At 39.0% G+C, this 12597-nt stretch overlaps 1 protein-coding gene across 5 annotated transcripts in view; it reads left to right on the plus strand.

Moving 5' to 3' along the window:
• LOC100649855 (putative polypeptide N-acetylgalactosaminyltransferase 9) overlaps positions 1-12597 on the plus strand; it is a 294772-nt gene that overhangs the window by 81770 nt on the left and 200405 nt on the right. Inside the window, exon 1 of one of the 5 annotated variants that reach the window (XM_012315494.3) lies at positions 10175-10452. The exons of the other annotated variants lie outside the window; for them this stretch is intronic. The gene's annotated coding sequence lies outside the window, so the exon portion shown is untranslated. Of the gene's footprint in view, positions 1-10174; positions 10453-12597 lie in introns of those variants that run through there. 5 annotated transcript variants of the gene reach the window in all.

The following is a 12597-nucleotide window of genomic DNA, read 5'->3' on the forward strand; positions in this document are numbered from 1 at the left end:
TGTTATGGAATCACGTAAATAACACGAGACGGAAAATTTATGACTTTTGGTTAATTCCTGGAGCAATTCGTCGCCAGATATTCGGACAATCGTGTTCGACGATTCTTGCAATATCTTCCGGTCTCGTCTCTGAAATATTATCAGCATTATGAAAGAGAACAGGAGCGCCCCTGATAGCCATAAGTGTGATGCGACATGACTGATGAGTTCCATGTCCTTTATCACTCGCCGGTTCTTAGTTTTCCTTCACTGTGTAGTCGTTAGATTGCACGTGACATCTTATTCATTGGGTTCACGTGGGAATAGGTGCTTCTTTTAACGAAGATAGTTCCCTTCTCGGCTCTTACGAATCGTTTCCGATTTGCTATAATCTCCAAATAGAATAAAGGATATTTATCACGGTTATACATTTCATGGACTCAAAACTCTAAGAGTCTAGAGATTTCAAAATTTATAAATTTATTATTTCGATTATGACGATTTAAATACGAGATCGATGTTACGGCATATAATTTTTGCCACGAGCGTTAGCTACCTTTTAAAATATGGATATACTCTAATACTAGATTGGAAAATACAGCTCGTAATATAATTTTAATCGCAAAAAATTTCACAGAGGTAGCAAGAAATGGCTTAAAGAGGAAGCAGAAACAACGTGCTTTCGCTTTTATGGGAAAAGGTAGTTCCATTCTCTGCCTCTCTCGATCTTTATCTAACCATAGCGTTATCGTATGGAATTACTCGTTAATGAACTTGTACCGTATTCGCACAACTCGGCTATCTTTTCCTATTCATAATTTTCAAAAATCTTTTACAGGCCAAATTAAGGATCGTTAATTTCTCTTAATTAATCATATTAGTTATTTACATTTTATGCGTCTTTATGGGCTCAGAGGATTAACGAAGCATAAAACTACACAATGGGCCTTATATGTCCATATTTCTTTGGATATTCCTTTTTTGTAATAAATTTATAAAATAAATTTTCAACGAACCTCTTCGTCGTTTGCTTCCCACAGCTAACCGAAACCTCCATTTTTACTTATTTCGCTGAATCATTCTTCCCTTTTTAACTTAATGAGATAAATTTCCGCTACTTACTCTCAAATTTCCTAAAATTCCAGTTAAATGAGACGCGATGTTTCTATTCTTTTGCCATTTCCCCATGAAGCCCAGAAACCTCGAACACGATAATATATCCGTTGACCGATTGAAAAGGCGTATCAATTAGTTTCCAATAAGCAGCCAGTTGGCGCGGCGTATTCGTCGACTGGCTGGTTAATTAATAGGAACCGATAAATTAATTTGCGCTAATTATTAACCTTGGGTATTTTCGCGCAATTGCGCGACATTAAATCACCTGCGTCACGTCTCGTTGCGAAATGAAAGCTGTTGGCTCGGCCAGCGTTACACGTCACCGCCGCTACATTGTACTTTATTCATAACGACGATCGGTGTTTCCCTGCTACGATAGACGCGTCGAATGGAAAGTAAAGTTCTCGGTAAGTGGATTTATCGAACTGAATGGTCGAACGGCAATTTATCGTGGCAGTTAATTAAACCAGCGACACTAATGGGCTTGGAGGTGGAGCGTCTAATTCGGAGGGCCGTGTACGCATAAGGCACGAAGAAAGCCCAAGTAATGTCGAGGGACGCAATTAAGGTATTGGGGACGCTGTGTCGAGCTAGTCTCTGATATTCGTGTCAGTTGAAAACGGAGTAGCTGTGCGCGGGGTAGTTTGTCAATTTAAAATTACACGGTAGAGATAGAGTGGTTTTTGCCAAGTAGACCATCCAAATGATTAAGATTTTAGAGGTTCGAGGGACGAAGGTACTTAAATTCAAGGGTTAAGGATTGAAGCTTTAAAATCTTGATGACATAAGGGAAGATATATGTAAAATTAGACATTTACAAGAGTAATTCGTCTATTTTACATTAAGCGGTTTTGGGGATCGCTTGAGGTGATTCTCTTTAAGCTACGAGCAAGTAGGGTATTTAAAGAATTGATACGTTATTTAAATCGAAGAGTCGAAGAGGATGATGTTTTAAAGAATTATGAATAATTAAAAATTCGGAAGTTGGAAGATCGAAAAACTGAATGATTAAAAGATCCAAAATTACGATTTATTCTTCAGACGCTGTTCGAGGAATCGATCCCGACGATTTAATAATACAAAGCTGAATAATACATTGAAATTTTTGACTACTAAAAATAGCGATAAAGTTCCTTTTCCATACATTAAAACTAAATAGTTGCAGACGACGCGAACCCAACTGACAATCGAAGTTCTCCTTTGCGAATAGAATTTCTCACGTTCTTTTCACACCTGTCATGCAGAGAAAACCCCATAGCTCTATGCAGCAGCGCGTGAACCGTAGATAACCGTAGGTGCCCAGGAACAGTTTTGCAATGAACTCGTCGCGGTTTGTCCGCGTCGCTCACATTATTTGCTACGTAAAACGCGGGGACGTGAAAGGAAACGCGGATTGCAGATTGAAAGTTCGTGCTTGGCTGTCAGATCGAAGCATTAATCTTCTCACTTCGGTTTGCCCGGTGCCCATTCATTCGCGTGTCGGTGATTCCGAAAAAAATTGCATCTAAATAATGCACCTCACACTGCGCGCGATATTCATACGTTTTCCACATTTTCTTCTTCCGTTTCTATCTCTCTCTTCTACTCTGCTGTAGCGATACGAAGCTCGTGGCTGACACGTAGATTAAAAAAGCAAGAACTGAATTGTTAGTTATTCGAGGCGAGACGAAATGAAACAAAAAAGAATGGGTATCCGTGATAATTCGAAATATTCGTGGACGATGCCCCTGATATTTTGTCGGACTAGCGTTCAATTTGGTTTTTCCTCTGGCGAGGAAGATAGTCAGCAGGAAAAATTGAAGGCTAGGAAATGTAACGATTTATAATTAATTTGTAATATTATAAAAAATAATTCCCATTTACAATTAGTGGAACGTATTTTTTTCTACAGTTTTGTTGACACGATCCGCTAAAATTTAAGACAAATTTCTTAGCAGAATATACGTAAAGTCGTGCGTTAAAAAATTGTAAAAACCCATGTTTAACGTTTTATCGCGATTCGTCCATCGAAAAAACGAATTGTTCGTCGTAAAATTTTAGAGAGGCACTCGGAGATCTATCTCGTAGAGAGTTTTGAAGTTTGAGTCGTCTCTCGAGCGAGAGGACTCGTAGCGAAATTAAGCTTGTAGGTCGATCGATCGCCCGGAAGAGGAACGACATTCTGCCGGATGCTCTTGGCCCATTTCGCGCGCATTTGTTCCACGAGGTCCCGGCTTGGCTCTCCCCGAATTGCGTTCTAAATAATGCATCATTCGTCGGAACGTTTGGCCAGCATGAAATATGACGAACATAAAAGTGATGTAAGAGCCAGGGCTCGTTCGATCGCTGCTTCCAGGATAACATCGGACGAAAGAGCTTCGCCAAGAAGGAAAGAAGAAAAATGAAATTCGGATGCCCTGTTCCCCATCTGGCAAATTTACTCGGCGGGAGCGACTGATGCGAATAGATGACTATGATCGTTGCATTTGTCGCAAGCTGCCTAACAACACTGTATTTCTTCCTTCGATCGAAAGAAAGTGGATTCTTCCGTGTTATTGAACATAATTGCAGAATAACTTCTTTATCTTTTCCAGATACGTTCGAGCTAGTGATTGCGCGATGTTGTGAATTTTTAATTTCGTACGACGTTTCAAAGATTTCGTTGAAAAAGTCGCGTTCTATTTTATGAAAATTTTATCGAAATATTTTCTTATGTAGAAATGTAGGATGTTTAGAAACGCCTCCATGCAGAAAAATTTTGTAGAGGTAGTGACGTTTCATAAAAAATACAGGAACAAACGCATCGGTAAGAAAAATACATTTTACAATGCTGCATTTTTCACGCGGTCTAAAGGGAAAAACGATTGTTATCGTAAACACGTGTGCAGTTCGAACTTAAGAACGGTGAACTCAATTTTCGAAGACGATTCTCCTTTCGAAGGGCTTGTCAGGGTCTTTGATAATAGCCAAGCTGATAGCCGTGTCTGTTCAGCCAACGCGGAAATTGCGAGATGCTTCTTTTTTTTTTAGAAAAGCTGTACTATTTTCATTTGATTTTAAAACACGGCAGAATAGGTTACTTTCGCTATAGAGTAAAGAATTGACACCATTGTACCTTTATATTATAACTCGAACGTCGATGAAGGTAAGCATCATCAATCTTTCGCTTTTATACTCAGTTCCTTCGAGTCTTTCAAATGAATAAAAATCACAAGCAATCAATTTATCCTACCTTTGGCGACGTTTGCACTGCTCTTCTTCCATAAAGAGAGAAAGCAATCAATCAATCTGATCGCTATCAAATGATCAATTAAACTACCTGGCTCGTCCACGAATTCTTTCTCTATCAGTTGCAAGGATAATCATTCATCTTCACTGACTGGATTTAACATTCGAACACCGTGCTATTAAACTGATTATTACACTCTATATTACGAGTACGAATAGCTGTGACAATAAATTTCACGAATTGATTTTCCTCTACGTATCGAGATATCTTTCCTCTTTTTCTTTTCTTGAGGAACAAACAAGTAATCGCGTAAATTCGCTTTGTCAAATCGAGTAAAATTAAGTAGCACCTTTTACGCGTGTGATTTATCAAGCTGTGATTATCGATCAAATATTGTCAGGAAGAAATCAGACGAGAGAAAAGATCGAATCGAAGTCTGATCTTAGCCCCCCTAATACCGTCATAAGATTCCTTGGGGCTTCATCTCCGGTGCAGTCTCGTCTTTTGTTCCCTAAACGAACGCTTATTCTCAGCCATCTGTCTTCTATTGTTCTTGCAGCCTCCTCAATTATGACAGTGATTTAAGAGGCTCTGTTACTTGGTCGTAAAGTTAGTGCAGGTAAAACCATCTATTCCGATGTGTACAGGGGTTGAAGGGGAGGATGGGGGATGGAGGAGTCATAAATCTTGGAAGATGACGCTTGGCTTCCTTTACTTTGCTCGTTGACATCCACCGTGGCCCCTCGTCGATACTTTCGATATTTTCATGATACACGTATCGACACGCGATATCGATAGGCCAACGTCCCGTGACGAATCCGATATTCGTGTCCACGGTGTTCCCGACGACTAGTCGCGATCATTTATTTAAACAATTTTGACGGGCCGCGATACTGATTTTCCGAGACGTCGATCGTGAAACGCATTTTCCAAAATTTGCTTTCCAGGATTTTCGATACTCCGGTTACTTTCCGCTATTTTCGCTTACTTTCAACTGAAAGATGTTACCATTGTTGGTCTATTAAATTGCGTCACGAAATTCTTCGCGATTTAGATATTTCAGAGGGAAAGTAAAGGAGTTGACGCTTCTCTCGACGATTCTTCTTGGCGCTACCATCGTTTTTACGTTTTTATCATCCATGGAATTCACACCCTCTGTAATTTTTCCGCTAAATACGTTAACTATCGTCGTCGTATTGTTTTAAGAATCTCGAGAATCCAAGCGAAGAAGAAGACCCGTCCTGGTAATTGTGTAAAGTTCAGCGGGGCGTAGGAAAGAAAGTCGGAATCTCAAACGACGATTAAATAAACACCGCGTTGTAAAGTGCTGCGAAACAAAAGGGGGCAAGACGAGGGGCTTCTCTCTCTCGTTCTTGTTTTTTTCTTTGTTTTTTGGAAAAAAGAGCAGTTTTTTCGGGGCGAATCTACAAAGGGTTCTTCACCGCTCTTTAATGATTTATTAATTACCCAAAGGGAAGACTCGAGGAGATTGGTGGTCCGGACATGAGGAACGAAATTAATTATGAAATTCGCCTGCTCAAACGGGAATTTCTCATTTGCCGTGGAGAAAATGTACAGCGATCCGCGTGATTTCCGATTGGTGATAGTGTTTTCTGCGTTTTTTAATAAAGCGCGTTGAAAATAGTGCCAGATTGACGCGTCGAGAAAAGAAAGAAAAGTTCAAACGCGAATGTACGATAAAGTAAAAATTGTTCTCTGTTTTGGAAACATAAGATCTACTTGTAATCTTTTTGTTGGCTGTTCTTTGCACAATTAAAGGCAATGAAGTTTTATGAGAAACGTCTTTTATAAGAATTTGTAATTACTCTTTAGCCGTTCTTACATTGCTGAAAATATTCGCAGTAACGTAGCTCATAAAGGAAAGTTTTCATCTCTGAATAATCGAACACGTACATATATCACTTTTTTGTACACCTTTTGGCTTTGATATTTGATAATCCAAATTCAAGGTAGTTTTACAATCGCCAAATTTTATTATCTATTGCGACGGACAATTAAAAGTTTTGCCCAACCGTCTGTGAATCGTCTTACGGAACGAAGGAATCATTGGAATTTATTTATTAGCAGAGATCGATAAATGATGTCACTGCTTGATGTTATGAAATAATCGCTTTGCCTGTGGTTAATCAATTATTAATGCGAAGGTAATGCCGGTTGCGGAATGCGACGTTGTTTCTTTGAAATCCTGTTAGACGTCTCGTTAGCGCCAATAATGGCGATTCTCCTGTATATTTATTGTTCGGGATGTGGTATTGTGAAACAAAGTTCATATCGTCGAACGAACAGCCTGTTAATAGATAGTCGTTAATCATCGATGCGTTGTTTGGTTAATAGTTCCTCTCTGGTAATTGTTTTTCGAAATATCATTAATTTATTCGCACGTTTTTCTAAGCGTTTGCTAAGCGTTTCTGTAATTTAGCTTCATTGGCGATCCATTACGTGGTTCGCGTAGTATTCGTGCAATGTCAGAGTTCTTCGCTCCTATTCGTTTGACATAGAAATATTCCGACTTGTGAGTTATCGATTTCGCTCTTAATCCTCGCTGCATCGCTATAACTTTCAGCCCTTTCAACAATTAATAACAGTTCACACTGTGATAATAGGAATTTCGTAAAGTTTCTCCACCTTCCATTTTCGCTCGTGAATCAGACGTACGAAACTTTTCTACAATTGCACGCGAACTCCCTTGAAAATTGGCAAACAGAGAGAGAGTTCCAGCTCGGATGTCCAGTCGATTCGTGTCTCGAAATCGTTGGACGCGAGTTCCAACGGAACGACTCCGGGAAACTTTTCCACCCACACCGGTTACTTGCAGACCGAACGATAGGAAGCGCGCTACTTTTCCATCGAAGATTACGTTTAATCAGAATTAAGGATGTACTTGTGGAGCATCGATGATCTTCGTCTCGCTCGGCCGATTCGAGAGACTTTAATCTGCAGCAAGACTTCTTCAACGACTTGCTCCTCCAGAGAAGCTTAAATCGTAAACGATCGATTGCAACTTGCGCGATTTTTCTTCGGTTAATATCCATCGATATTTCACCTAATTCTTCCACCGTAAGATATCTCACAGATAAATGTTATGACTTTTAAGCAAATAATACGAAATATCGAATGGAGTCACAGAAATCAAAGTCACTTTGATCTTAATAGCAATTTTTATGGGAATTAAAGCGATTCTGCGAAGACAGATAGGAATTTAAGAAGCCTAGTGCTTTCGTATAGATACGGATAGTCGGTAAAAAATATTTAAATTACAGTAACAATTCCAGTTTTATTTTTTTCCTTCTTTCAGTTGAAACATATCATATATATACTTAAAATTTGTATCGCTTTGCAACACCTTACAATAAAGTATCACGTGGATTAGTTCGCTTCTCACGTGTCGTACGCATCCCGTTGTTGCTACGATACGAGAAGCGAATAGATAAATTTCCGTATTTATTAATTTGAAGGGAACGGATAAATCCTATTTCGATACTTGCGGCGCGAATCCCGATGACTTACGATTCCTAGCGGATGTTGTAACCAATGAATTCTAGCCGACGAATTCCCTATAGGTGGACCTGGTGTATTTATGACATCCGCAGCCCGAAAACTGCATGGAAGGAAGCAATTTGTTCGGACGCCAATACAATACCACAGTCCACGGTAATGAAACAGGGAATCGTTTTGTACGTGCAGCATGCAAACGCGCATAGCTATCCACCATTCGACTCGTTGCAATTTTTCTGTATCGCTGGTTCGCTGGTTTTCGCGTTTTCCAACTTACGCTCCGGGCTTTGATGTATCTTATTTCTATTTTTCGTCTGTTCCATGGTCAATTCATTTTTCAATTAAACGAAACTTGCGGTTCGATACTTGTTTCTCTTTGTCTTGGGCCCCGCTTTACTATTTATTACCGTTAGTATCAACCAGCAGTCTTTAATCCCGGTTTTTAATAGATTAATTAAGATATCTTGACTGTCTGTTTTATAGAGTCGAATGATCTTTTAAATGGTCTTGAAACTTCCGAAGACGCTGTTATGACAAATAGCTATGTCAATTTTATAATCGCGATTAGAAGATAGTAGCAACGATGAAAATACGACTCAATGAACTTTCAAGTAAAAGGAGCATGTATGTTAACTAAAAAAATTGACGTCGAAAGTTAAATTCCATCATGAGATGAGATCACAAGAGCATGCTGTGAAATTTATAGATGTGCGCTGGTATACACCTGTTCATCAATGTCACCTAACTATATACATCATAAAGAAGTCAAAGTACTTACGTATATTCTCTATAATTAATTCTAATCTAAGAAGAATTACGTCCTCGAACAAACAAAAGTCTGCAAGAATATTAAAATTAATTACATTCAATTACTATAGAACAGTTCCCAAACGATCAAAGAACGAAGTTTCAGTTCTCGAGGCAAGTCGCTTGTAAAAACTTGAACAATTGCAGTTCCATTTGTTTACTCGGAGATCTACATCACCAGGCGAGTCTCTATTATATCTTTCTTGCTCTTTCGAAAGAAACGTCTCCTCGTTTCTTTCTTCTTCATCAAAGTTTGTCGTAGGAAGGAAGTTACTTGGAGACCGGTTCGTTCTAAGATAAATTACCTGCAGGCTCTTCCTTCAACAGGTGGAGCCCGCTAAGGTTTACGGTTTAATTCCAAGAAAGCGTAGGGAATGCACAGGAAGATTCCTTCCTTTCTATTATTGGAAAGATTGACGGCCGAATCGATCGTCGACAAGGTCTTCGACTTTCGATCAAAGGTCATTCGAGAGTGTTGCATTTTTCCCGCGAGAACTGGTTTGCATATTTTGTTCAAGCTACGCCGATACTTTCCATATTATTTTCATAACAAGTTTCGCCCGTTTCACTCTCGCTTAGCTATTTTTCGGGGATTGCATGAAAAACGAGATTTTATTTTTATTCTCTTTCTTGAAATTTCTTTTTTGAATCGACCAAAGGTATATTTTAATAAACAGATAAGTGGATAAGTTTAATGATAGAATCGTGAATAAAATGACAGTGAGTTTTATTCGAGTAAAAATTTACAAGAAAATAGTGTATAGTACATTTAAGTATTTTGTTAGAACGAGAAAAGAAAGGTCAGGGTTATTTCTTAATTTACAAACTTGCATAAAAATAGAATACAATTGATCGTATTCTCCAACGTGAAATGGCATTCACAGGAAGCATTCATCTTGCATTAATAATTCATAAAACACATTACACATTCAAATGATTCTGTGTCCCAGACAAAACTTCGCAGCGAAACTTGCGTTTTTTACCCGAAAACGTTTCTTTCTTCTACCTCGAACTTTTCAATTCGCCAGCAACTTACCGAATTAGTAATTTTTTACGTTCCTCCTCCTGTCACGTTACTTCTCCAAGAAATACAATAAAAAATCCCGGCTTCTCAATTTCTCCTAAATTTTCATGAATTTATTACAAATATTCCGTTAATTAATTCATAAATTACTCAAATCCAATACTTCAAAGTTAGCCGTCCGTAAAATCCGCGTATCCCTCGGTCCTCGGCTCCTATCCCGTTTCTCCCTCAGTCACCAAAACAAATTCGTTTTTCCAGCTAAACTCGATTCCCCTCTTCGAACCTTAATCCCTTCTCTGGAAACGACAAATCGTCGAACAAGTCGAAATTCTTCCTCGCGATTGCTCGTAATGGATTCCGAGCAGCTGTTCGCGTCCCGTTTATCACGATAAACATATCCGCCGCGTAAAGGCCATTGCGGGTGTCTCCTTCTTCGACGAAACTTCTTCTCCTTCTCTTTGCCCTCTCCTACTACGATTCCCCGTGGCACACAGGTGTAGTGGTCGGCGTTCTTCGGCCTCCATACGCTTTCAGTTAACGCCTGGTCGTCGCCAGGTATGCCGGTTGCTTCGTGGATAGCGTTGGTCTGTGAAGGCGTATATCTGGCTCCGTGACTTGTCCCGGCTAACGAAAATCGAATTTCGTGCACCGATTTTCGGTGAAACCGCGTGTTCTATGAGTGATTCGGACGCCCGCACTTGGAAATATCGCGTAAGAGAAACAGTTATCCTGGAGCTGCGCGTGGGTGCCTCGCTCGGAAGGATTTGAATCATCGTCGTCGTGTCCATCGTTCACTGACTTTGTAAGTCATTTTTCTGTTCCTTCGACTGGTTTAGGGTGGGGATTAAATGTTAAAGTTTACGTTGTTTTGTAAAATACGTAGCAAGTTTCACCGATTGATCATCTCGATGTACGAAAATTCCGCACGTAGACCGGAATTTTGATCGCTTTAGGATACGACCTGTTGATTTCGTGACATTTCTGACCAGTTTTATAGATTTATTAAGCTTGTTGTGCTATATTCTCGGTGATAGTATATCTAGAAAGCGAAGATTTATTGCAACTCGACCGAATATCGAAGTAGATAGGTGTGTTCATTCGTGTCTCGATGAAATCGACGTTTAACACGAATCGCGACACTCTTCTTGTATCGATCCGGTTTCGATCCTTTCTCGATCCTTGGTTTTTCTTTTGTGTCGGTTATTTTAACCGATAATAGACAAAAAACGAATAATAATAATCGTTCCTCGGCAGAGTTCGCGTTTGACGTTTCAAATAATGACGATTTATCTTCCTCGCGAAACTTTCGTTGACTTTAACGGGCCAACCAACTCAGTGACACGATTTGGATCAATCTTTCCGCTCGCTTATCACGCTTCCTGTATATCTACTAACCTCGAGCGATTCTCGAATCGCGAACGTATAAAGATATGGCGAGTTTAATCGACGGCAATGATTAATGGTTTTTCATCGATGTTCGATTTTTCCCGTGTCAAATGGAAAACCAACAAACGATATTGTCGTGCTCGATATCACAATAAAATAAAATAACGACAGACAATTAAAGGAATAAAATACAATAGCATAGCAATTGCCTATCGCCCTTCCTATTTCTTTATTTCTAACTTTCACAGCTAACGATCTATTCTCGCGTTTATCATGTTTTCTCATGCGTGATTAAACGTACATTCTCGTAGCGAACATCGTTTTATCTTTTGCCTAATTAAATTCACCTGCTAATTAATGCAAACTTGTTCTTCTATATATATATATATATATAAAGCAAGCTGATTATTTGCCAATGATATTTCTGGCTGTGTAAGATACGGTTAAACATTTTTCGACATAGAAACATTTGGCCTAACGAACGAGAATCCGGTTTATCCGAATAAAGTCGTTTGACTGCGAGTTTCTGCGAGCTTCGTCGATTATTAAAAATAAAAGAAGAAAAAAAAAAATGAGCGAATTGGTGAGTTTGCTATATATAGTTCTTAGTGTTATCGTGACAGCCGTCACTTTCCTTGCGGTCTAAACAGGTTTCAACAGAAAACGACGTATTAAAATTCGTGTTAACTGGGACGCCTTAGAACGGCCTCATGTAGTCGTGTAGAATTCAGAAATTTCGAGAAGAGCTCGAAGGGAATGTTTTGGTTCGAGCGATAAACGCTTGTCAAAGCAAAAAGTTGTTTTGCCAAGAAAATAAACTCGGTCGTGGAACGATTCGTCGTTCGTAGACTAGAACGTAGTTTGGAGTTAGAAATCATATAGAATTGTGTTGCCGAGCGGTAAACAGTCTCCTGATAAAATAGTCAGACGATACGTTTATGCTATAAATTCATTAATAACATCTAGCAAATATATCTTTGTGACTTATAGAACTTAAAGATAAATCAAACATTTTTCCATTAATTAGCTTCAAGTATCACCACATGAAATGTTCTTTATCTTCTGAAAAATTACCTGTCGTTGTTATCATTTTTCTTTCCAATCGACACGTTATTATCAGCAGACGTAACGAGTTCTATATTTAGATGATTTATCGAGCTCTGGTATTACATTTCAGGTTAATTAATTACTTGTCTAATAACGCAACTTTGAAACACGTAATTTCTAAGTTAAACGAACGTTATTCTTTTCTAGCCTATATTTCCTTATATCGATAAATCACAACAAATTTACCTTAAATTAGTTTAGGTCAGTTTAGAAGTTTCTGAATCATCATAGGTTACCATGGCCTCAGTCTTTGGCTTGTTTATTATTATGTCGATATATCGGATAAGTCCCGAGAGGCGGTCTCTCGCACCACGATGAACCGAGTCAAACAAAATTCTTCCCATATCGAACGCCGATACAAAATTCTCCTCGTTCCGTTCATTCAGATCATGTACAGATATTAAAGAATCAGCTGGCGATCGTAGGCGAACGGAGAATTGTAATTCGAAGGTTC

Source organism: Bombus terrestris, chromosome 13 (genome assembly GCF_910591885.1).
Source record: "Bombus terrestris chromosome 13, iyBomTerr1.2, whole genome shotgun sequence".
In the NCBI taxonomy this organism is placed as follows: domain Eukaryota; kingdom Metazoa; phylum Arthropoda; class Insecta; order Hymenoptera; family Apidae; genus Bombus; species Bombus terrestris.